Raw genomic sequence first — 25,444 nt, forward strand, 5'->3', positions numbered from 1 at the left:
ATGGATTTGTAAAAAAATTACATTTTTAATAAACAGAGGGGGAGATGTGTCTTGCGATATTTTAGAACTTAACCCTTTTGGCTCCTAACCGATTCCGTAGAGCTGTGATGTAGGGAGTCAGAGTGCAATACCATGAAAGCTTAATTCAGAATGTTGAGTTTGCAGCTACATGCAGCAGAATAAAGACGTATAATACTAAGCTCCATATGTGGCATGGTCATCCACGGATACCCAGCTAGGAAGACGCTACGCAGGATACCTAAAACATTCAAAAAACAAAGAATGCCTTTTAGTGGAGATTGTTGGCAGTTCCATCTAGTATGCTAACCTATGTCACGCTGCATTGGGGGTTGATTTTACCAGTGATTTTATTAAATTGCACCCCTTAATGATAAGATTTCTGCCTGGAAAAATCAGGAAACCAGCTTTAACTGGCTGGTTCAGTCAGATTGCTTAAAACTGGACTTGGTTGCGGAGATCTAGTGACTAACCTACCTAAGTAACATGTTTTTGCTTTTTAACTTATTTGAATTATAAAGTTACCTGATGAGATTTCTCCTGCTTGTAAAATTATTGTCAAAGCCCATTTTTATTCCAAATGTACTAGACATAGAGATTTCACTGAACTCTTATAATCTATGGCGGTTCACTATTTACCAATAGATACGTCACCAGGCATAGAACCTTACCCTAACTAGGTCACTAATACACAGATATCTCCTCACACATTTCCTGGCTCCTTCTCCTGAGACAGGACATTATTTTTTCAAGCGTCCTCTGTGTCCACGTTACTCATGTACAGCTCAACCCTCGATGAATTTTATGCTTTTTCGTAAACTTAATAGTCCTTTTGTAACGGATTTTTTTATTCATGTTTTAAGATTGGTTAATCTAAGACACTGTGAACCAGAAATGTTGTGGTGGTTAGTTACATTCTGCTCTATAAAATATAGATGTACTCTATTAAGGCATGCTCGTGCTTCTTGCCTACCACATTTGTAGCATTTCTGTGCATATATTTAATTTTTGATTTGTATATTGGTAATGCCTATAATGTGTAGTTTATTTTGTTGTTCACGTATGTATAATTTTTTATGTATTTTAACTTTTATGTATCTTTCATGGCATAAAGAAATTTTACTAACTGTTGGCCAGAGTCCTTGGTAAAGGACAGGAATGCGCCATGTCATATAGATACAGCACATTCCTGCCCTTTTCTTTTGCCATAGGGCAGAGCAGCTGGGAGGCCTGCGGCGCTGCCCTACGGCAAAAGCCCATAAATAAGGCCCCCAAGGTTTAGAAAGTCCAGAATAGGTGGTCGTTCATTAGCGGATGCGACTACTAAAGAATGGAATAGCCTGCTGTTCACTCTCCGATCCCAAGCAAGCTTCAACAGTTTCAGAAAACTACTTAAGACCCACTTGTTTACCAATACCTTCTAATTTTTTGTGGTTTTTCTTTCAGCCATTGGTTTTCTCCCCCCTGACAAGTTAGACCTTGTAATTCGTTACTTCTCACTTGCACTGGGACACTTCTTTCTCAAGTTGTTGTTGTGCTTTATAAATGGTCTCATAAATTCATTCATACATTCATAACTGAGCTGAACTACTATTAGTGAAAACTGTTTTTTGGGTCCAATTAGAGTCAGGTTTAGCTGTCCGCTGTAGCGCATGTGATGAACAAAAATAAAATATGCACTGAGGGGTTTTCGATCAGCTATTCATCAGACAAAGGCTAGGTTGGATCAGTCTCCTTCAGTCATTCCTTGAAAAAGAGATTTGGATAAGTCCACAAAGTATTTTTTCTTTATCTTGATGTTGCAGCTATATTGGTTATACAGAGCATCTGTCCACCTATGGAATCCTTCACATTACACTGCATTGGTGGTGAAGCGTTCGGTAACTACAGTAGAAGTGCATTGGTGACAAATGCAGCAGAGCCATATGTCCTGGGAGGCAGCAAGATCTGGAAGAGCCCTGGTCCATCTCCTCATCCACACGCTGCAGACCCTGGCAACAGCCTTGTTAGAGAGGCTAGTTGTGCGTGAATGTCACGGGGAAAGGTGTTAGCGCATCTAGATAGATGAGCTGGATGAGCTGGATGCTATAATGAGGGAAAAGGTGAGGTGCTATAGTCCACCGAACATCTCCACGCCTTTCATTTCAATTTCCTGCATGTAGAGCCTGGTCTCACTCACCACTGTCACTGCAAGATGTAGGTCATTTTTCCTACAGCTGCTTCAGTTCACTCTTCCTTGCTCCCAAGTACTCAACAAGCACTGGCCAGAAAAAGCAAAAAGCAAAAAGGAAGGACTACTTATGTGGCAGCATAGACACTTGGGCGGCCATCTTGAGAAGGTGCTGTACTCCAAATCACCGTTCAATAAGGGCCAAATTCCTCTCTGAAAAGGGGCCATATCGACAAATGTCTGATTCCCCACTTGCAGGTGAGCGGACTTTTTAAGAAAGTGCTACACCACTGTGACTGAAGTAAAACAACAGAGTCACTGTGGGGGTACCAAAGAGATAACTAAAATGTTACTCTTTCAAAAATAGCTTTCATACTACTCATTTAGTAGAAGAGGTATTTTTGCGGTTTATTTTAATATAATAAACACCATCCTGTTTCTATATGTGTTTGTAAAGCTATGTGAGGCTGCAGGGCTCCCCTAGAATTATTTGACAAAGAGTTACAGCTATACAAGAGACCTGAAGTCATAGAAGCTCCATGGCCCCTTGTCATGTGTGAGAGATTCAATCAGTCCTGGCTTTTTATAGAAAGGAAAGTTGTGATTTAGTAATTGTAGCTTTTTTCTAACCTTGCAATTAAGGGTTCATAGTTTCCCACATGCGAAGTGTTGTTGGATACAGAGCCAGCACCAGATGCGTTGTGCTTTGTGCCTGAATGTCACATGTTGTGGTGGTGATGCCTTTGTGGCAAACCACTATCGTCTGAGAGGAGAAACAGTAATTATTTAGTGCTAGCCCCAGTAGAGAGAGCACAGATTCTCATCACAGAGCAGGATGAGCAATCGTGCTCAGCACTGTGCTTTAAAATGTCATATTGTTAGTGCAGATTGTGGTGGAAAATAGTGAAGTAAAAATAAAATAAAAATATTGTCATAGCCATACTGCCCACATAATGCACAACCACATACCAACTCTGACAGCACGATATTAAAGTAAGAAACAGGACAACAATTAGAGAGAAAAAAGCTGATTTATTAGGAGAGGCATATAGCTAGCTTTCAGAAATACATTAAAAACAATCCCTGCCTCACTAATACTCTCAACAGCCTATGCCACTGCCCTTAAGAGCCCCTAAATTATGAACTCCCTTAAGCAAACAATCACAGCATCCACTACCGTTCTGCTTCCTCTCCTACCACCCACCATCCTTTCATATCTCACCACTGGAGTAAGTGGGTGGAGTCAGTGGAGCAAGTGGGTGGAGCCAAGGTAATTGGGCGTGGCCTCCTATAAAAGTTTTTGAACCTGGACTTAATTTTTTACAAATTAAGCACTGAAAACAGATATTGACTGGGAGGAACTGATACTGTAACTGAGAGGGAGACAGAGAGAAAGGCACGGAGAGCGAGATGGGAGACAGAGAGATAGAGAGAAACAGCTAGCCAGAATACGACATTCAGTCAGAGATCCCCCATTACCTGGAATAAAAGGATATTGTGGTCCCGTAAGGAGAGCCTCAGCAGATGTCTTCTCTGATGGATCACTAAAGTCAATATTGGAAGGTGGTCTAGCTGTATCTCATGTACTGAACCTGTTTGTGGTGCGAAAATATATTATTTGGATGCTGGACACACCATAAGTTGTACTTTGTGCTTTTGAGCGCTTCAGCAGGATGATATTGGCACGTCAACAGTTCTTTCTTTCCATGACTCTTGCCTCACCATTCCTGTTTGGATCCCTTCTGACTTTGGCTCTCTTTATCTCTTATTTTGCAGTTCCTTATTAGTAGCACTGTGCACACTATTTACTGTTTTACTGGTATCTTGTACCGTTTAATAGTCTCAAATAGGAATCCAATGAGTTAAACATTAAATATTCAAGCTGTGTGATGAGGCCCTCAACACTTGTGTTCGATGCCAAAACCTATAGCTCTGTAATTATATTGTTTGAAGGAGAGATTTCCATATCCTACAGCCACGTTTTTACATTTCAGCAGCAGTGAAACAGCCTTTCATCACTTGGATGTCAATAAAATCAGTGGCATTGAGTTGGATAATATTGACACATCGTATTTTCATGTAAACAAAACACCTCGGTTTTTGTATTCTACACGTACACGTAATCCAATATATTTAATGTCTAAACACATTTGGCATGTGTTAGAAAATGACGGTCTCTAGTTGAAAGGGGCTTGCACCCTGTCCAAGTACGGTCAATTGCTTCTAGTCAGGATGAGGGGATTACGCACTTCAGAAAACCCCTTCTCACCCCCTTGTTAGCTTGGCAAGAGCACACAGGCTAATCCCAAAGGCAATGTGTAAAGTATTTGCACGCTAAACGCACAGTACCACAGTGAAAGCACCACAGAAGAGACACCACACCAGTTTAGAAAAATAAGTAATATTTATCTAATCTCGACAAGATCAAAAACGGTAATTATCCAAAATACACTGTACTCAAACAAAAGAAATGTCAATGGTAAAATGGGGGCCCATTCATAGTGCATAGAAGACCGGAGTACTTATTCTGATGGCAATTATGCGGTCCCTGAGCCATTTCATGGTGGACCCACAACTCCTGTGGTTGCTCCTCTTAGTTGAGATACAAAATCTCCACTCATCCACTGATGCATGGCCCTGGATTGAGCTACAGGAGCAGAGGTGTGTCTCCGGCTTCTGGCTCCAGTAACAAGCAATAACAAATGCTGAGCTCCGCCTGGCCCTTGGTGCCGGGATCTTCGGATGGTGCTGACGCCAGGTAAACAGTTGCCGTCCCTTGTGGCTACTGAACCAATGATGATATCTTTGTCCTTTTCCCCGGCAGCTCCGAGCTCTCTGTATGGCTCTCGGGCAGGTGAGGCAGGGCGGGGCTGGGCTCCCTCCTCAGCCCACAAAACGGTTGCTTTGGCATCACAGGGACACTTGCAGGACTATTCCGTGCGCTGGCCCGTGTTGCTGAACCACTGTGGCTCTCGTTCTGACTTGGCCCATGCTCGCATCACGATTGTGGAGGCTACTTGGCAATGTAAGGGAGGAACCTGCTCAGCGATTCTGAATGTGCTGGCTGGGCTGGCCAGCAGGACCCTTCTATGGAGTCTCTCAGCTTCGGTCATGACACACACTCCACAGTGCCTCGAGTGCAGGTGATGGGAGGGGGGTAGCAGACTCTGCAGAGTTCTTGGTGGATTTTAAAGAGTACCATGGGGAAGAATTTTTTGTCCCTGTGTTTTCCACAACAGGAGGCAAGCACACACAAGACCATGGGGATCTTCTCAAGCAGGATACCACAGCAGGGCATAAATAGAAGCAGTAACTGCAAACCAACCCATCACTCACACAGCAAAAAAGGCTACACTCCTCACACAGCTCTTTATTTTTTCTTTTTGGCAGGGTCCTCTTGTTTCTAGAAGTGATCTAAAGTTCTAGGGTTTTAGGTCTAACATTTATATTCAATTTTCTCTTTGTAGTCTTTGTTTCAAGAGTCTCTGAGCTCAATAAAATCAGTTCTGTCCTCCCCGGTCCAGCTTTAATATAGGAGGTGGAGACAGCATTGTGTAGAGCAGATACCGCCTTTTCAGGTGCTAGTGAAAACTCCTCCCACCACTCTAAATGCAGAAAGGTTTATTCAGACTGGTTATGAGTCACTCAGAAAGGCAGGGCACACCTCAACCGCCCCTTGTGACTGTCTAGAGTAAATGCACATCCCCAACTCCTGTCACTCTAAAACCAAATGGTGACTACACAAGCAGGCAGAGGCACATGGATGGTTAAACAGGAGAATGCCCACTTTCTAAAAGATGGATTTTCGAACACAAAATTTAAAAGTCATCTTTACTAAAAGGTGTGTTATTAAATTCTGAATTCAAAGAGCCTAAACTCCATTGCTCTATCTTGTCCCAGTGGAAAGTTACACTTGCAAGATGTTACAAGGCAGGTCCCATGTTAACCTATGGAAGAGACAGCCATTCAATTGTAAAAAAAGAAATGCACAGTATTTCACTATCTGGACATGTAAAACACACCTAGCACATATCCTACCTTTCAGATACATTGCACCCTGGCCATGGGGTTACCTTGGACCTACCTAAGGAGTGACTTCATGTAAAAAAAGGAGAAGTGAGGGCCTGGTAAATGGGTGTACTTGCCAGGTCATATTGGCAGTTAGAAACTGTGCACGTAGACACAGCAGTGGCAGGTCTGAGACACTCTTGAAAGGCTACTAGTTTGGGTGGTACAGTCAGTGTGTCAGGCCCACTAGTAGCATTTGATTTACATGCCCTGGGCACACAAAGTTCACTTTAGTAGGGACTTATCAGTAAATCAAATTTGCTTATCATGGATAACCAATCATAATCACAATCTGAACAGGGAGTACTTGCACTTTGACACTGATCAGCAGTGGCAGAGTGCCCAAACCACCTATGCCAGCAAAAGAAAATCCAGTCAAAAAAATGCAGTAAGTAGAGGCAAAAAGTCTGGGGAAACCCCGCCAATGATGCCAAGTCTAACAGTGTAAAATTCATGTTTTACAATATGACTGTGAGATAATGTGTGTGTTTCATCCACAGAGACACGTTTGTCCTTTCCCAAGTTACGAAGATGTTGGCACACCTAAGTAACTTGTACTCATAAATTAATGGTTGCACATTTAAAGTTCAGTGTGGTGAAATTTCAGGTCTGAGGGTATGATTTATTGTTTGACATGCCTGGCAGGCATTTCAAGCATTGGCAGGAACTATTGTCACGGTGGTTCATGCCAATGCATCATAAGTTTGAGGAAAAGCTCTACCAACATGTGCAAACTCACACTGACAATATTTTTTTATTTTGAAAAAGAAAATTCCAAACCAGGGTTTTTTTGTAAAGAAAAACAATAAACAATGCACCCCTTACCATGGGACATTCCTCCCATGGTGAGGGGGCATTGAGCAGCTTTCAATGCCCCTTACCACCAGGTTTTTCTTGGTGGTGTAGGACACTAAAAATCAGCTGCTTATCGGCCCATCTAAATGTATTGAGTAAACATGCAGTGAAACCTCCAGGAGCCAGATTGAGTAAGTTCACCATTGTAGAGACAGAGTAGTTTCTGCTTTCGTCAAATCAGGCGGGCAGAACATAATTTTGCCATGGTGGGAGCACTGTGGCCATTGTGATGAGTACCCTCTTCCTCAAAATTTAAATCAGGCCCTGACTCTGTTCACATGAGTGTGCTGTGTGGGTTCTAGAACAGGTGCCCTGGAAACATGGTGATGACACAAACCTGGAAGTGTGCAGGTATTGACCAATATTTGGCAGACACATTCCAACACTCAATATGGTTGGAGATTTACTTCTGTCAATGGCAGGTGTCAGTCTATTTCAGAGCCAGAATTGTGAGGGGACACCTCCAACATTGTCTGGCACATAGCTGAAGGGGGTTTGCCAGAGGGCAAATTATCCGCCCCTTTAAAAATAAAATAAAATAATAAAGGTACAGTTGTACTAGAGTATGGAATTTTCACACACCTAAATGTGGATCTGATATACTTCTATATGTGGAATATTTATGCAAAGGACTTTATTTAGTTCTATCCTCTATTACAAACATACCACTTTCTTTGTTTTTCATCAGTTTAAATAAATGTTTAACTAACCTTGATTACATAAACCATTGCAGCTGTGGAAAACTGCTTGTATTATTACTTTTGATGACCTAGATACTCATGACAGATAAAATGACTACAAGCTACAATGATACACAATGTGTGACACTTCAGTAATGGATAATGAGGCACACCCCTTTAGTGGGGCACATGCATGCCCTGGTTGCCTCACTAAGAAAGACCATCTGATTAACTGAAAATTTAAATTAGCCCACCAAGGCACTAGAACCTTGACATCACTTGCCTGTTGTTGATAATACAAGCATTGTCACCTCCAACACTATGGGGCTTATTCACAAAGGAATTTTCGAGTAAGTAAAGTAGTACTTCTGTAGTGCTGTAATATTCTTTATGTACTCTTACACACCTTTGCGCATTGGCCTGAAAGCAACTAAAATGAGAATGTTAAAAATTGGGTTGTTGGTTGATTGGGGTTTAAACCTTAGTCAAACAGCAACCACACCTAGCCAGGGCAAGTTTCAGAAAAACATAAATTAGCCTTTGTTCACCCTCTACTTGGAACTGAGCAAACAGGCTTAACTTAGTGGAAATGAGTGAGGTATTTGTGCAACACTTCAAACCCAAAAACTGTGAAAACACCACACAAAAAGATTCCACAGAAGGTTAGAAAAATAGAGCTTCATTTTATTAATCAACAAGACCAAAATGGCGAGAATCCATTAAGTAGAACGTGAGATACTGAATTTCTGAGATTTCAGGTAAATAAATAGTGCCTAGAAGCAAAAATCGCTATTCAGGATATCTGTTCCTGCTGAACCGGGAAAAAGTCAAAACTTCAGGTTGACCGCGATTGTGGGCAGGTCAAATACATGGACCCAGTGATGATCACTGAACAAAAGTATCTTAACCCTGGGTGCATCGACATTGAGGATGCGTACTACAGTCGAGGCGATGCGTCAGTGCTGATTCACACAGCAGCGGCAGTGTACTGGTCCTGATCTGACAGCCGTGGCGATGCGTGGTGAGCTGCGATGTGGAGGCTTGGGCGTTGTCATCAAGGCTGTGGTCGATGGAGATGTGAGTACTGTGCAGTAGAAACCGCGTTGCACAGTGGTGATTCTAAAGGTGATGCGTTGGGTGCTGTCCATGCAGCATCAGTGATGTCCACCCAGCAGAGGCAATGTGCCAAGTCTGATCTACACAGCAGAGGCGATGCATCCATTCTGATCCATGCGAGCGGACAAGCACCTTAGCCCCCCTTCCAGGGCACAGGAATGGAGTGGCAGCACTTGGCAGGGCAGACTCACAGATGGCACAGTCCAGATGCAAGAGCAGGGTGACTGGAAGTCATTTATGTCCCTGCAACTTCAGATCAGGAGGCCAGGCAGCTAGTCCTTGGAATAAGTTGGGCTCAAGTGATGCAGGTCCAGTAATTTTCACTCAGGCTGGGGAACAGCAGGCAGCAGGGCAGCACCACAAGGCAAGAGTCCAGCAAAGCAGCAGTCCAGCACTGTGGATGTCCTTCAGCAGCACATCAGTCCTTCTTCTTGGCAGTCTTCAAAGGTCCCGAATTGTACTGATGTGGTGGTGTAAGAGGTCCAATACTTATTCTCACTTGGGCCTTTGAAGTGGGGGAGACTTCAAAGACAGGCCTTTGAACTGCACAGAGGTCTTTTCTTCCTGCCTTGGCTCCAGACTCACTACAGGGTGCATGCAGCCCTTTTTGTAGGGACAGTAGACAGTCTATTCAGATGTAATGAGGCTGGGTCCAACTCCTCCCTTTCATCCTGCCAGGATGGCCCATGTAGTCTGATCTAAGCTCCCAGTGTGTGTGGCTGTCAAGGGGAATACATAAATCCCTACAGTCACCTACCCCATCAAATGGCTAAAGTAAAAAAATGCCAACTTCCTAAAAGGGGCATTTTCAGAAAGTAAGTTTAAAATCTGACTTCACCATAAGTTGTGATTTCAAATTGTGATTCCAGATACACCAAAGTTGAGAATTCTATCTCTTCGCAAATGGGAATCGAACTTAGACAATGGAATAAGTTAATCTCTATGTTATCCTACGAGAGAGATTGGCCTTGCAATAGTGAAAAACAAATTTGAGAGTTTCTCACTACATGGACATGTAACATTTGAAAGTACAAGGTCTGGCTTTTAAATACATTGCACCCTGCCATCAGGGTTATCCAGAGCCTACCATAGGGATGACATATCTATAAAAAGGGACAGTTTGGGCCTGGCAAGAGGTTTATTTTGCCAGGTCGAAAGGGCAGAGTAAACACACACAAAGCCTCTGCAATGGCAGGCCTGAGCAATGGTTAGAGGGCTACTTGAGTGGGTGGCACAAAAATTGCTGCAGCCCACTAGCAGTATTTAATTTATAGGCCCTGGGCACATGTAATGCATTTTACTGGGGACTTATAAGTAAATTGGATTATGCCAATTGGGAATGCACACATATTACCATGTTTTGGGGAGAAAGTACATGTACTTTAGCAGTTATTAGTAATGGAAAAGTGCTCAGAGTTCCAAGGCCAGCAAAAACGAGGTCAGAAAAAGTGCAGGATGAAGGCAAAAAGGCAGGGGGAAGACCACCCTAAGGCTGTCAAGTCTAACAGGGAATACAATGAGAATGTTCAAATAGAGACAGTACAAATTTAAAGAACTGTGCCACTTTAGCACTTTTACTAATAGGGAGTTGGATGTTTTGGGCAGATTCACTAAGACATGTAAGAATTCTGTAGTATTACTTTCCATACTAAATAATGTTGTCAATCAGCCCTTACAATTTTATAATGTTGTTGTTGCATTGACATTGTGTGCATGGATCACATCAGTATGCTGTTACCCTCATAATTTCCCTACCTCTATTCGTAGGTCCACTGAGATAAGCACCTTGTGAAAGCTAGGCCTGGGAGCCCAATTAACATGTTTTTGATTGCGAAAGGGTACTTGAGGGAAAAAAATACTCCTATGTTCCACAACGATCCAACATACAATTAGTCATTATAAAAGTGCTTTGCCTGATTAGAGTTTAGTAACGTGTTGATGTTACTCTTAAAACATGTAGCTTTTCAATTTTGAGGCGAACAGGATCATAGTCACGGAGGTGATGGAACACCATCAACAACTCTTCATCACCTCCAACGTGTCATTGGGCACCAAAACCGGAATATGACGGGACATCGTCGACGAGGTGAATGCCGTCGGAGATCACAAGCGCACAATGGACGATGCCAAGAGGCGATGGAATGACATCAAGCGGAAGACCAAGGAGAAACTCTCCACCAACCAGAAGGCAGCAACGCAGACCGTAGATGGGGGCCCAGTGCCACAGCTCATGCTGGATGACATGGAGGAGCTGGTGTCGACAGTCATCAGTGTGGATACTGTGGCCGGAGTCGGGGGACCGGACACTGCTCGACAGGACACAACACAACCACAACAGGGTGAGTGACCACCAGGTACTGGGGGGATGGGTGGAGATGGCCACAATGGCACACATGCACAATCAAGCAGGGCACAGAACACACCCACAATGACCCCGGCTCCTCACCCAGACCCACAGACTGTCACAATGTACAATGCCACGCTGTCTGAATGTCAACCTGTACCATGAGGCTACATACATGTGGACACATTGTAATACACCATCTCCCCTTCACATCACAGGGGCATCATCAACACCTCCTGTGAATGTGTGCTGCTCATTTCTGTGTCGACACATGCATGTCACCAGTTGTGATTGTGCAACGTCAGGCGGATTATTTTGTACATGTTTAGGTGTAGCTGATGTGGCATGTCTTTGGTCGGGGGGGTGCCATGGAGGGGTGGTCCTGGGGGTGGTGTCGGTGGGTGTTGTAGCCCTCTTGGGTGTCCGGGCCACATGATGGGTGGCTCCATGGCATCTGTTGCCCTTTCGATGTGGCCCTGGGCTGTGCTCCCTTTTGTGGTGCAGGCTACCGTCTGACTTTATACCAGGTCAGAGCAGGTGTAGATTTCCTGGTGCTAACGCGCCTTATCGCCTGTTTTGTGTTTTTATCGCCAATGTGGTTGCTCGTTGAGAATGTTGTGGTGTGATGTTGTTGCGGATTTTGGCACAGGAACGCCCACTCTGCTTCTCATTAGCGATAGTTGTGAGAGTCCTCTGTGGTGATGTTTTTTGCGGCTGCTATCGTGGTAATCTACCATTACTTCACGGCCAGTACTACGTCTTACCATTACTACGCATTTTTTACTTAGCAGAATCTTTTACTTCACATGCTTTAAGTTTGCATGTTTTTATTTCACATATACCGTTACTTAGCAAAGTCAATTACTTTGCTGACTATTCACATCGTTGTTTGGAAAAGGAGGCACTTCCGTTTCCAAACAACGACGTGCAGCTCTGATGATGCCTGAAGCAGGAGAAGAGAGGAAGCACAGTGAAGTGGGGGACCACGAGGAGAGAGAGGTAAGTGGAGCAGTGTAGTTTTTAGGGTCATGCAGGGGGTTGTCTTCTAGGTTTTAGGGTTGTTTTTATGTAGTGTAGAGTAGTGTATTTGGGTTTAGGGTAGTGGTCATGCAGGGGGTTGTCTTTTAGGTTTTAGGGTTGTGTTTATGTAGTGTAGAGGAGTGTATTTGGTTTTAGGGTAGTGGTCGTGCAGGGGGTTGTCTTTTTGGTTTTAGCGTTGTGTTTATGTAGTGTAGAGTAGTGTATTTGGGTTTAGGGTAGTGGTCGTGCAGGGGGTTGTCTTTTAGGATTTAAGGTTGTGTTTATGTAGTGTAGAGTAGTGCATTTGGGTTTAGGGTACTGTTGCAGTGCATGGGGTTGTCTTTTAGGTTTTAGGGTTGTGTTTATGTAGTGTAGAGTAGTGTATTTGGGTTTAGGGTAGTGGTCGTGCAGGGGGTTGTCTTTTAGGTTTTAGGGTTGTGTTTATGTATTGTAGAGTAGTGTATTTGGGTTTAGGGTAGTGGTTGTGCAGGGGGTTGTCTTTTAGGTTGTAAGGTTGTGTTTATGTAGTGTAGAGTAGTGTATTTGGGTTTAGGGTAGTGTTGTGGGGCAGGGGGTTGTCTTTTAGGTTTTAGGGTTGTGTTTATGTAGTGTAGAGTAGTGTATTTGGGTTTAGGGTAGTGTTGTGGTGTTTGCGTAGTGTAGGGTAGGGTTTTTGCTGGTATAGTGGTGTTTGGGTAGTGTAGGGTAATGTAGTGTATGAAGGTAAGGGTAAAAGAGACAGAAATTCGTAGAAGTTGTAGAGTTAGTAATATACTGTAAAGTAAATGCATATTTAGTACTTTTAAATGTATTTGCGAACTAAAAGCATGCGCAGTTAAATCTTGCGTAGTAATGGTATTTGCGATGTAAAAACATCGTAGTAAAAACTTGCGAAGTAATGGTCTGATAAGTAACATCATATATTCGCCCTGGAATGGTGTAATGCTTGCATTGGTATAATATTGGTATTATATATTTTCTTATGATATTGTCCATATTGATATTTAAAGATTCAGCCTTTCAGATCTTTTTAACCCATGAACGTCACTGTACAGATTCACCCACCCTTGTGCTTCCCTATTTAGAGATTCATTCATGCATTAAGGTATCCAACCATTCAATCCCACACTCGCCCATTGATTGTCCAATCAACTCAGCCACTCACCCAGCCACCCGTGTATTTACTCTTCCATACCACCATTGGCTTTTTTATTTAGCGCATCCACACCACTGCACACACACACTTGCTAATCAATAAATGAAGAAGTGCTTTTACTTCCAAATTAGGTAGAACTTGTGGCTTTGCCAATGGTTGTCTCTCCTGACTTTTAAGGTCACACTTAAAGGTAGACGATCTTTTTTAAAACCAGGGTAAGCGGATAAAAAGCTTTGGCCACCCTGCCCAGTTCTGCTGGTTTCACATGCCCCTGCCCTGAATTTCCCCAGCAGTGACTCGTGATTGTCGAGCCTCGCTGCTATAGCGCCAGGAGAACCCAAAAGGCAGACTGTGCACAGGTTTCTGCAACATATATACATTAATGTAATTATCTTTAAGGTAAATAAAAACAACTGTGCTGTATATTGAGTTTTTTTACTGTCCAAAGAGCAACGAATCAACACTAATTGCACAATAGAGACGGGGAAAGTGGTAAATTTTTACTGTTCGGATATTAGTCCAAATATTTTGCCCACCCCTCATAAAAGTAACAATGAAATGACGATGCACATGAAATGTCTATTGAATGGTTTGCACTTTTTTATATTGTTTTCTTGTCTTTATTTGTCATAATCCCAGAAGCAATAAACCTGTCAAATGAGGGATTTATGTGTATTCGTTTCTGTTTTGCATGTTTAAATGTTTTCTGAATTTCTTTAGATTCTATCGATAAAAAACAGTAGTAAAACAGTTACTATTCAACTGAAAGTAGACCTAATATTGCAGCCTTTTTAACGAAAATTTCCAAATATTTCAGGATTGACGAAACTATTTATACTTTAAACATAATGTTTACTGCCATATTTTCTATGTATATGTCTAAACTGGATGGAACAAGAGACAGGCAGAGTTACATTGACAGAACTAGAAAGAGAAAGTCAAAACGAGATAAAAGTTATGGAGAGAACGACACAGACAGAAAAGATAGAGAGGCAGAATAATAGAGAAAGAGAGAACTGTGAGAGACCACCAGATGAGAGATAGACGAGAAGAACAGACCCCATTGATCGAGGTATTTACCACGTGAGATAAATACCTTATATTTCGCCTTTTCCTCAGGAAATATGGCATAGCAATGCTGAATTCCGTACTCAGCACCAAATTCTGCATATAGAAGGAAAGATCCAGAGAACGACCTGCTGAAATTTACCTAAGTAAAACTGTGGGGGGGGGGGAGGCATTCTGATAAATGCAGGAACTGGTGTTTCTATGCCTACCGAGATTTAAAACCCTTCTCACACTTGGCCCAGAGGGAAAGAAATAGGAATAGAGTGAAAGAAGGTGAGAGAAAACATAAGATAGAAATGGAGTGAGATAAAACAGATATTGACTGGGAGGGACTGATACTTTAACTGAAAGAGAGAGGGAGATAGAAAGACAGGGAGTGTGAGATGGGAGAGAGACAGAGAGACACAGCTAACCAGAGTATGAGATTCAGTCAGAGATCCCCCCATTACCTGGGATAAAAGGATATTGTGATCACTTAAGGAGAGCCTCAGCAGATGTCTTCTCTGATGGATCACTAGAGTCAATATTGGAAGGTGGTCTAGTTTTATCTCATGTACTGAACCTGCTTGTGGTGTGAAAACAGGTTATTTATCTACTGGACACAGCATAAGGTGTACTTTGAACTTTTGAGCGCTTCAGCTGGATATTATTGCCACGTAAACAGTTCTTTCTTTCCAGGTTTTTCAGTTTGTCTCTTGCCTCGCCCTACCTGTTCGTGTCCCTTCGGGTTCTCTTTCTCTCTGCTTGTGTAGTTCCCTACTAGCAGCACTGTGTACACTATTTACTGCTTTACTGCTATCTGGTGCCGTTTACTAGCCCCAAATAGGGACGCAATCAGTTACCTATTAGACATTTAACCTGTATGGTGAAGCCCTCAGTACCTTGCGTTCAATGCCAAAACCTATAGCTCTGTGAGTGTATTGTGTGGAGAGATTTCTGTATCCTACAGCCATGTCCTTACATTTCAGCAGCAGTGAAATAGGCTTTCGTCACTTAGATGTATTCTGCAAATATACTTAATGCAATGTATTTAATGTGTAAACAAATTTGGCGTGAAATTCCCTTTTTACAATGTGACTGTTAGATAATGTGTATGTTTCAACAACATAGTCACGTTTGTCTTTTCCCAATTTACAAAGGCGTTTGCACACCTAAGTAACTCTTTGATGTGCAAATGCCATCGTGAACGAGTGTATATGTAGTTCAGAGGTTCAAAAAAGGGAATTTGTACCCCTAAATTAATGGTTACACACTTAAAATTCAGTGTGGTGGAATTTCAGGTCTAACTATGGGTCTGATTTATTATTTGAAATGCCCATTGGACATAACTACTTTCCCGGGGGTTCTTGCCAATGCATCAATAATTTGGGCAACAGCTCCGCCAATATGAGCGAGCCTTATGGCAAACTCACATTATTTTTTTATTTTCAAAGAGAAACTTCCCAAAGCGTTTTTTTTAAACTACAACCAACAAAATGCACCCCTCTCCATGGGAGTTTCCTCCCATGGTGAGGGGCGCATAGAGCAACTTTCAATGCCCCTAACCACGGGGTTTTTCCTGGATTGAAAATCAGCTGCATATCGACTCATCTAAATTTGTCGACTGGACATACAGCCAAACCTCCAACAGTCCAAGGGGGTAAGTGCCTTTAGAGTGGTTTGACCACGAGAGAGACAGAATAGTCTCTGCCGTTGTCAAACCATGGTCTGCCCAATTCCAAATCAGGTGGGCAGAACATAATGTTGCCAGGGTGGCCATGCCATCGCCAATCGGGATGAGTTCCATCTCCCCCAATATTTAAATATGGCCCTAAATCTGTTCACAGGAGTGTCATGTGAGGGTTCTAGAGCATCCTATGGGACAGATAGGCCTTGCAGTAGCAAAAAACGGGTTTGAGAGTTTTTCACTACCAGGACATGAAAACCTTATAAGTACATGTCCTGCTTTTTAAATACATTGCTCCCTGCCCTCTGTGTTGTCTAGAGACTTCCGAAGGGGTGACATACAAATACAAAAAGGGAAGGTTTTGGCCTGGCAAGAGGTTTATCTTGAAAGACACATGTTCCGTAATGGCAGGACTGAGCCATGGTTAGAGGGCTACTTAAGTGGGTGGCACAATAAGTGCTGCAGTCCAGTAGTAGCATTTCATTTGCAGGCCCTGGGCATATGTAGTGCCCTTTACTAGGGTTTAGAAGTAAATTAAATATACCTATTGGGGATGAACCAATATTACCATGTCTTAGGGAGAGAAAACATGCACTTTAATACTAGTTAGCAGTGGTAAAGTGCTCAAAATTCTAAGACCAGCAAAAATGAGGTCAGAAAAAGTAGAGAAGGAAGGCAAAAAGTTGGGGGGGGGGGGGGAGACCATCATAAGGCTGTCAGGATTACCAGGAAATAAAAAGGGAATGTTCAAATAGAGATAGTACACGTTTTGCACTTTTACTAATAGGGTGTTGGGTGTTTCGGCTGACTCACTAAGACATCTAAGAACTCAGTAGTACTACTTTCCATATTAAATAATTCTGTGAATCAGCCCCTACAATTTTATAATGCTGTTGTTGCACTGACATTAAGTGCATGGATCACATCACAACATTGAGTTGGGTAATATTGACACCTTGTGTTTTCGTGTCAAAAGACACCTCGTTTTTTGCATTCTACAAATATACTTAATGCAATATGTCACCCTCATGAAATATAGTGTCAACCTCATGAGTTCCCTACCTCTTTTCATAGGTCCATTGAGATAAGCACCTTGTGAAAGCTAGTCCTGGGTGCCCCATTAGCATCCCACATGTTTTTGAGAACGTTTGAGAATGTTTTTTTCCTACAGATGTAATGTAGATGGTCAAAACAGTGGGGCAAGATTTTAGATATACACATTTAGGACACATTTAGGCCCAATAGATGGACCGCTGGTCTTGTGGGGGCATGGCGGTGGCGGTCTACCAACCGTCCTATTAAGAGTCGGGGGTCGGACTACCACAGCCCCTCCGCAGCCGCCGTTCCCTGGTGGTGTTGCAGCAGTGAAGAGGCATCCATATGCTTGGCGGGACCACTGCAGTCCTTTCAAGCATATTCTGAGTTTCCTCTCCGCCAGGGTTTTCATGGTGGTTCCTCCTCCATGAAAACCCTAATGGGTTCTCTGCACCCTGTGGATGCACACCTGAGTGGATGCACAACAGTTCCTGCACAGAGTGGACTTTTCAGTCCCTGCCGTGCAAGAACTGTTTTTGGCGCTCCTACGGCGGTGCCAGTTTTTAGAAGCATCGCCGTGGGAGGGCCAATAAAAGCCTGCTATACAGGAGGAAACTCCTAATCTGGCAAACGACCCAACCACAGCTTTGATGATGTGGCGGACCCGGCGCTGCACGGCCAAAGTCAATCGGACCATTAGTGTGCCACAAAATAGTCCTTACTCTGTACTCATTTACCATAGTTTGCCAAATCTGCATGAACATTTTCTAAAAATAAGTTTGTTTGATTTTGGGTTTCATGCATATCTGTCAAGGGGGAAAATGGCGGCACAAAATGTGACCAGAGTCAGGGATCATCTATTCACTAAGGATCTGATTTAGAGTGCAGCAATTGGGTTGCTCTGTCACAAATGTGATGGATATCATGTTTGCCGTATTTACAAGTGTAATTGGATATAATGCACTTCTAATACGGAATTACCGGTCCAACGAACTCTAACTCAGGCCCTAAATTTAAAAAAATCATCTGATTGGAAGCAGGAGCTTTTGCTCCCATTTACATCCAAAGCCAGGTCCACTGACCCAATGCTCTCTAATTGGCAAGACACAACAGAGAACATTTTTATGAAGTTGCCATTACAGGATGCATGGCTCATTCACTTTATCCTGAATAAAATGATAGTGCCAGAAGGGGTGATGGGGCACTCCATAATCCTAAGGATCAGGCATGGGAGCCCCTCAAAGAACCTTCAAGTTCAAAATAAAAGCATTGCCCTTAGTATTGCAGACACTGAGGCATGGTGTTTAGGCACTTAGTGAGCCTCTAAAATTAAAATAAAACCCTGGGGCACAGCCATAAACCTGTAGCAAGGGCTCATCGGGGCTTGTTGGACCTTGTGTGGGTTTTGTGAACCATGAAGGCTCTTGGCCCCTTGATGGAGCTTTCTCAGGGTCCTGAGACCTGCACTCAGTAAGTACTCAATCTTCAAACCCTACAGATCCAACAAAAATCCACACATCTGTGTTGGATAGCTAACCAAAAGAAAAGGAAGCTAGCCTCCACTTGGTTTTCCGAAGCCTTGGACAATGGGGGTAGGCTACCCAGGTCTTTGCCGACCCTTGCTGTCCAAGACTATAGGCCTCCACCCCCAGTAATACAACTCTGCTGGAAGTTCCACCCACTGAAGTAGGTGTTAAATTCAATGACAGGCTCTACCAACACTCACATATTTCAAACGACAGACAAGTGGGCACACGCTGCTTGTTTTGTCTTTTTTAAACATTGCATTCTTGCTGAGGCAGCCAGCTGCCACCATTAAACAGTCTTACAAGCTGAGCTGGACAGACCAGTAGTAACTGAAGGCTTACAGTATATGTTTTCTAAATTCAATGAGGAAAAACAAATCAAATGAGCAAGCTAAACTGGACATTCACAAATAGTTATCAAACGCCTACCACACGGTTTAGATGGGGTAGACATTCGCTTTTTGCCTTATATGATTAACAAATGCAAATTTGTTCACTCATTATCAACAAGGGCACAACATAAATGAAGACCTAGATGTGAAAATCTCTCTTGAACTTTTCCTATCTGTTTAGATATAATGCCCCATTCTTATCTGGTACCAAATCTAGCGAAAATGGTGACAACATGCCAAGCTACCTATACCTTCAAATCAAGGGATGTGATTTATAAACCTGGCTTTTCTGGTTCCCAAGTAATGTACCCTGGGGGGCATTCCTTATCTCTTTGCATTACTCCCAAAATATTAGAGTTCTAAAAAAAGTGTTTAGATATTTAAGAAAAATCATAAGACAATTCTCATTTAGCAAATGATATATCCTTATTAGATTTTCTAAGAGTTTTTATCACCACATTTTACTTATTATTATGTCCCATGTTTATATATTTTGATGATCACGTTTACAATTCCAGGATTTGCACAAGTGGCAAAAAAGAGCTAAATGACAGCAATCTCTGCATTTAAATAATGATGAATAGCAGAAGTAAGGGGATGCACTCCAGGAGATATAACAGCTCCTGACCCAAGTACACTTCAGTTCTCTCACCTGATTGGCCTGTCAGGGGTGCTGGGTAATACAGGAGTGTAAGTTGTTGCTTGATTCCTAGCGAGAGTCCCAGCACGTCACGGGTGTAGCAAGCTAACCAACTACTCTGATCTCACAAACATATTCATAGTTTTCACAGATTCTGGTATTTATGATCATCTCCAAAACCTCATTCATAAGTCCTATTTCAAACAGCCCCGGTGTCTTAGGAGCACACGATAAAAGGGAATTCTGCCCCAAAACATTCCTATTTATCAAGCTGTTACTGCGCGATCAGTTCATATTTTCATAAAACAGTATGTTCATTTCTATACCTTGTCTTCAGTGGCAGCTGCTGAAAACTGAGACAGACAGAGAGTAAATAGAGGCCTCATATAGCATAACCAAAATGACCTATCTTAGAGCCCTTCTGGGGTGTGCAGTTTTGGGGTACCATATGGTACATTTTAAAACACCATGTTCACATTAAAATGGGTAAAAGGTGTATTTTTTACAGGGAGGTGTGAAGGGTAACTTAGTAAATACTCATGGTCCACCGCAGGAACCTGGAGTATTTGCTAAGTTACTCTTCACAATTCCCTGTGTGGCTGATAGCACTGAATGCTGCTCACGCATGTAGAGCTCTTTCAGTGACTCTGCCAGCCTGCCAAGGATGCTGCTCAAATAGACCCCGTCTTCTCAGTGCATTTTGGAGCTAAAATTTGTCGGGGGAGGGCGGAGTGAAGCAGCAAATGTACCTATCCACAAGCAGTGGTACTGGAACATCTTTTGGAATGGAGGGGGGTTGCAATGATACAGCACTGAAGTCATAGAGATTGTAAAAGATGCAAGCGTCGCACAAAGGAAAAGTGCAGCAAATGATCCACACCCATTCAGCAGGAGAGTGGTATAGGTGTGGTATGTAGTTGGTGGTGCATGTTGGAGCACACTGTCGCAAATATATTAGTAAAGTATGGTGTGGTAGCGTACACTGTCATTTACAAAAAACACATTTTCCATCAAAATGGCTATTACATTTCCAGAGAGTGCACAAATGGTAATATGTGCCAATCGGAGTGCAGCAAAGATGTGTCATTTGCACATCACCAAGTGAAGTGTTTTGATCCAGTGTCAATCTTTATTTCCATTACACTTCAGAATTATAAAAAAAAGTACTTTATTTGTGCATTCCTAACTGCTGATGTGTTTTAAAGTATGTGTACAGTTCACTTGCAAGTATTTAATGTTGTGTGTTAGAAAACAACTGACATCCTATAGACTTTCCCTTCACACTTCCTTTATCCAAACATGGTTGTCAGATAGTTCACATTCAAAAAGTCCTCTAACTTTTAAGAGAAAGAAAAGTAAATGTCAATCTGCTTGTTAAAAGAATTATTAGCAATTCGTCAGAAGACATAGCTTGACATTTGACCTCTGTCTATCAATGCTTAGCAAATTTGACAAGATTAAAACGAAATGTAAGGCCATTTTATTTACTCATTCGCCTTCTAAACTCCAGCCCGGTTATTTCGGGGGTGCTGCAGCAACCCCCTTAGACCCTACTTCCATCGACTAAGTCCACAAGCTAACCAGTTAGTTACCATGAAAGAATGGCCTTGGAAGAGAAAGATCTCTACACTTCTGGTGATTCAGGTTGAGTAAATGAAATGACTTAAGGGAAGAAATCTCAGAATCCCTGGTCATTTGCCATTGCACTTAATCATAGAGCCACCAGGCAAGAGTGCCTTGGAGAAGAAGCTTTTGACATGCACTTTCCAATCCCTTAGCTCTCCAGCCTATCCACCTCGAGAAAGGACGTCCCAGGTCTATACCCCTGAGCTGCACATTTCAGAAATCTCTCAACTGCCAGCTTCCATTACTTTTCCAAAGTAACTTAATGTGAGTCAGGCTTGGATATTTAGCCAGCAGCAATTTGGATTCTGGGACTTGTAGGATTTCTTTTACCATTGCAAGCTTGACCTTAAAGAGCAAAATGGTGTTAGCGGAAAAGCCATTAATAGGTGAAGATGTAAAACACATCAGCTACATTTTCTTAATCGATTTTTGGTGACATAATGAGCATAAATTGTTAAACTAAACCTTTTCTTTGCTTGCATTATGCAGCTTGGTTTGAGATGGCTGACAGATGTGAGTCACTCAACAATTATCATATTTGCAACATCCTCATATATAGAACATTTCCAGGTTTGAAGTGGTTAAAACTAGATTGAGGTTATATTAGAGTGTTGGTCTTCAACTTCCCTCAGTATTGATACTGAAGAAACAAATTACAATTTATAAACATGTTGGCAAACTACCAAAATAATTGCTTGTTAAAACTAATACAATTGTTGATGATTTCTCAATCCACATTTAAGATTAAGTATAAATGCATTTGAAAGTTAGATATATACAATATATCTTTCTAAAATTCAAAGCTCTCTAATTTTCCGGTATACAATCTCACATAATATCCACCTGGCACAATAAAATTACAGCTAGGCAACTATTTGTCACGTACTTTGCCTCACACATCATCACACTCTTCGCACCTTTTCCGAAGTCTCAGCACTATCCTCACAAGTAATTAACGAGATGTGTGTCAAGCAGGGGAGATCCTCTACATTCCTCCAGGCACTTTACTAGCCTCCAATCCAATAGTGGTTGCCCTGTTTTCACAAATGCAGGAAGTCAAACGAAACCTTACCTGCTCCACAAAAATCTCATGCAGAAATGTGAGAAACAGGTTCTCGTCTCACCTGGACTATCTTAAAAACTTGCGCAAATCACGCCTACAAGAATTAAATTACAGAGAAAACTTTAATCCAATAATCCGTTCACCAGTTGAACGATTAAAGAAAAACAAGTGATGAAACAGTATACAAAAGTAAAATGAATGATCTTTCTTCATCACGCTAATACATCCCTTGTTGAGGTCCTTATACTTTGGAGGTGCACCACACACTGAAACAGATCCCTCTAATCTCCACCTGCAGACACACACATTGGTAGTGTACTAAATTACAAACATTTATGTCAAGGTCTTATAAATGCCCTTTCACCAGGAAATCTAAAAGTCCAAAGAGGGTCCCAAAGCAGACCACAGTGAATGCAAGAATTCAAATGAGGATGACAAGACTCAATGTACTGAAATCAATGGCAAGTCTTCAGGTCATTAACTCCCTTCCTCAGCACTTTTCTTAATTTTTGAGGCTGCATAAAGCAGCAAAAGTGGGCATACAGCATTGGTTCATTATTAGCACTTCAGCAATCAATGAAATAACTCCGGTATTACAGATTGTATTACAGAACAGCACAAAAAGGGCATAGGCGAGAACCCCATCGCTCAAGAAGATGGACATTTAAAAAAGTATTTGGAAAGAAAGGATGGCCCTGAAAATCCCATAACCATGATTCTGCACATCGGAAATCCCATAACTACGCCAAAGATCTAGCTGATCTTGAATAAGGAAGAATACCGTCACTGAGAGAATGTCAAAGTTAGTTTCTTGCATCGATCAGACCTCCAGGCAATCTGAATGATTAGTTTGAGAATAAAAGCAAGCCGGTACAGCATTGTATCTGGACACAAACATGTCTCACCAATATTGGGTAGAGCTCGCGATGAGCTGGTTCAGAACATGTGCCTGAATTCAGACGTCTTTAATTGTTAATCTGGTAACTCTCCATTTCCGGGATATGTGTTGTTGATAGACACAGGAGACTATAGTCTGCCCCTGCACACACTTTTCTGATTGTAATGATCAGATTATAAAAAATGAATTGACCAACATGTTTATTTTTCACAAATCCAAGAATTAAGACCGCTTTACTTGAAATACAATCATTTACTATTACACACTGTTCTTAATGATAAAACTACTTAAAGTATATTTATGCTTAAACATGCGGACACACCCGCATTATTTGTATAACCTGCTAAGTAGAACTAACCAGCAGCGCTCCTTATCGGCGGCTTCAAGGCACAACACTACCTCCTGTGAGGCACCACTTACTGCCCCTTGCCACGGCTGCTAATGATTTCACTGAGCAGTGTTCATGAACACAGACATGTCCTGTGCTTTCATGAACACTGCGAGGGTGCTGGTCAACCTTCTTGTCCTCAAATCCAGGCTCCTGGTGACAGGAGGAGTGGGGTTGAGGGAGTTGAAACATGATCCTGCTGCAGAGTGCTGTTTAAAAACACAGCACACTGTAGGTGGGTGTCTGGATTGCACATGTCAGGGCTTAGTTCAACTACAATCCCCTCACACAGGCACTATCCATTTTATTTAGCAGACCGACTGCATATGCCTCAGGCTGCACAGTATATCCGCTAAAATGGCTGCTGCTGTTCTCTACTTTTTATGAAATGAAATAAAGTAAACAGAAGGACCTGATTCAAGAGTCTTTTTAGAATCCAACAAAAAGGATATTACAAATATACATTGTGAAGAAAAAAAACATTTCTATTTACAGATTGACTTTGTATGTTTTTGGATAATAGTTACAACGATCTGGTGTGCTTTGGTGTATCTTGGTTGTACATCCGCTAAAATGTGGTTATCAGGGCGCGCTTTAGTGCATTCCAAGGGTCAATAAGAAGCCACACAATGCAGGAAGGACAGGACGCGCAGCACTGTCCTAGCTCCTCATAGGAATGTGCTTCCCGTCCTATCAAGATGCTGGGAGATGGTTTTCAAACCTGGAAATGCTGTTCTGTCTGGATCCTTGTTGGGGATTGTGGCTTTTATGATTCTATTGTCCAGCACCAATTTACTGCTGTGCTGCTGCCATGGAGCATCTGAGTTGCCAGCTAAGGAAACAAGATAAGTAAAACAAAAAGTCGTTTCTCTGTGCATGTGTATGTAGAGTTTTGTGAGTGTGTTGGCAAGTGATAGACGGTGAATGAGATTGAATGAATGTGTGTGTGTGCGCATGTGTGTGCGTGTGTGTGCGTGTGTGTTTGAAAGTGTCAATGAGAGTGAAAGCGAGACCTTGAGTTTGATAATGTATGAATGAGTGAAAGGGAGTGCAAGGGAATGAGTGAAGGAGAGCAAGTGATTTAGGAGTGAGCAATTGAAGAGTATAAGAGTGTGTGGATGTAATTTAGTGGCGCAGCAGGTATTGTTGCACCAGGGCCAGGAGTCAGTAAGTGTGAAAGGGTGAATGTGTGTAAGTGTGTTTGTAAGTGAGAGTGAGAACCAGTGAGTATGAGTATGTTTGTGTATGAGAAACATCAAGTGTGAGTGAGTATGAGAGAAAATGAGTAAGTGAGAGGTTGTGAGTTGCAGTAAGTGAGGAGGGAGAGAGTGAATGTGAGAGGGATTGAGAATGAGTGAGAGTAAGAGACTGTTAATTAGTAAGTTTGTGTTTTTTTGCATAGTTTATGATTGTGAGCCGCGGGTCATAGCAGACCCAATATAATTCTGGGGTTATGGCGACACCCAAGGTAACATGCTGCCGGTCAGCTGCTGGTATATTGGAGACACAGCATAGCATAAGGCAAATGCAGGCCCTGATATACTATGAGTTGTTGGTGCTTTGGCATGGTGTTCTTGTATGTGGTGCGGTCTTCCTAAGATTTACTGTTCCTCCAATTCTTTTTGAAACGTCTGCAGGTGTGCCTGGATTCTTGGAGGTCGGTGGCGCTGTCTGTCGGGGATGCGAAGGGGTACAAGTTTGTTTGCGCAGTTGGT

General features: G+C 42.3%; 1 protein-coding gene and 1 long non-coding RNA gene across 2 annotated transcripts in view; one reads left to right on the forward strand and one right to left on the reverse strand.

The window, feature by feature from the left end:
- Positions 1-15,065, reverse strand: part of LOC146866147 (glycine N-acyltransferase-like protein 2) — a 119,893-nt gene extending 104,828 nt beyond the window's left edge. Inside the window, exon 1 of the mRNA XM_085633965.1 lies at positions 14,945-15,065. The gene's annotated coding sequence lies outside the window, so the exon portion shown is untranslated. The remainder of the gene's footprint in view (positions 1-14,944) is intronic.
- Positions 10,973-25,444, forward strand: part of LOC146866149 (uncharacterized) — a 136,912-nt gene continuing 122,440 nt past the window's right edge. The window contains exon 1 of the long non-coding RNA XR_014970555.1: positions 10,973-11,246. This is a non-coding gene — a long non-coding RNA (uncharacterized LOC146866149). The remainder of the gene's footprint in view (positions 11,247-25,444) is intronic.

The sequence above is a fragment of the Triturus cristatus genome, chromosome 2_1, assembly GCF_964204655.1.
Source record: "Triturus cristatus chromosome 2_1, aTriCri1.1, whole genome shotgun sequence".
NCBI classification, from domain to species: Eukaryota; Metazoa; Chordata; class Amphibia; order Caudata; family Salamandridae; genus Triturus; species Triturus cristatus.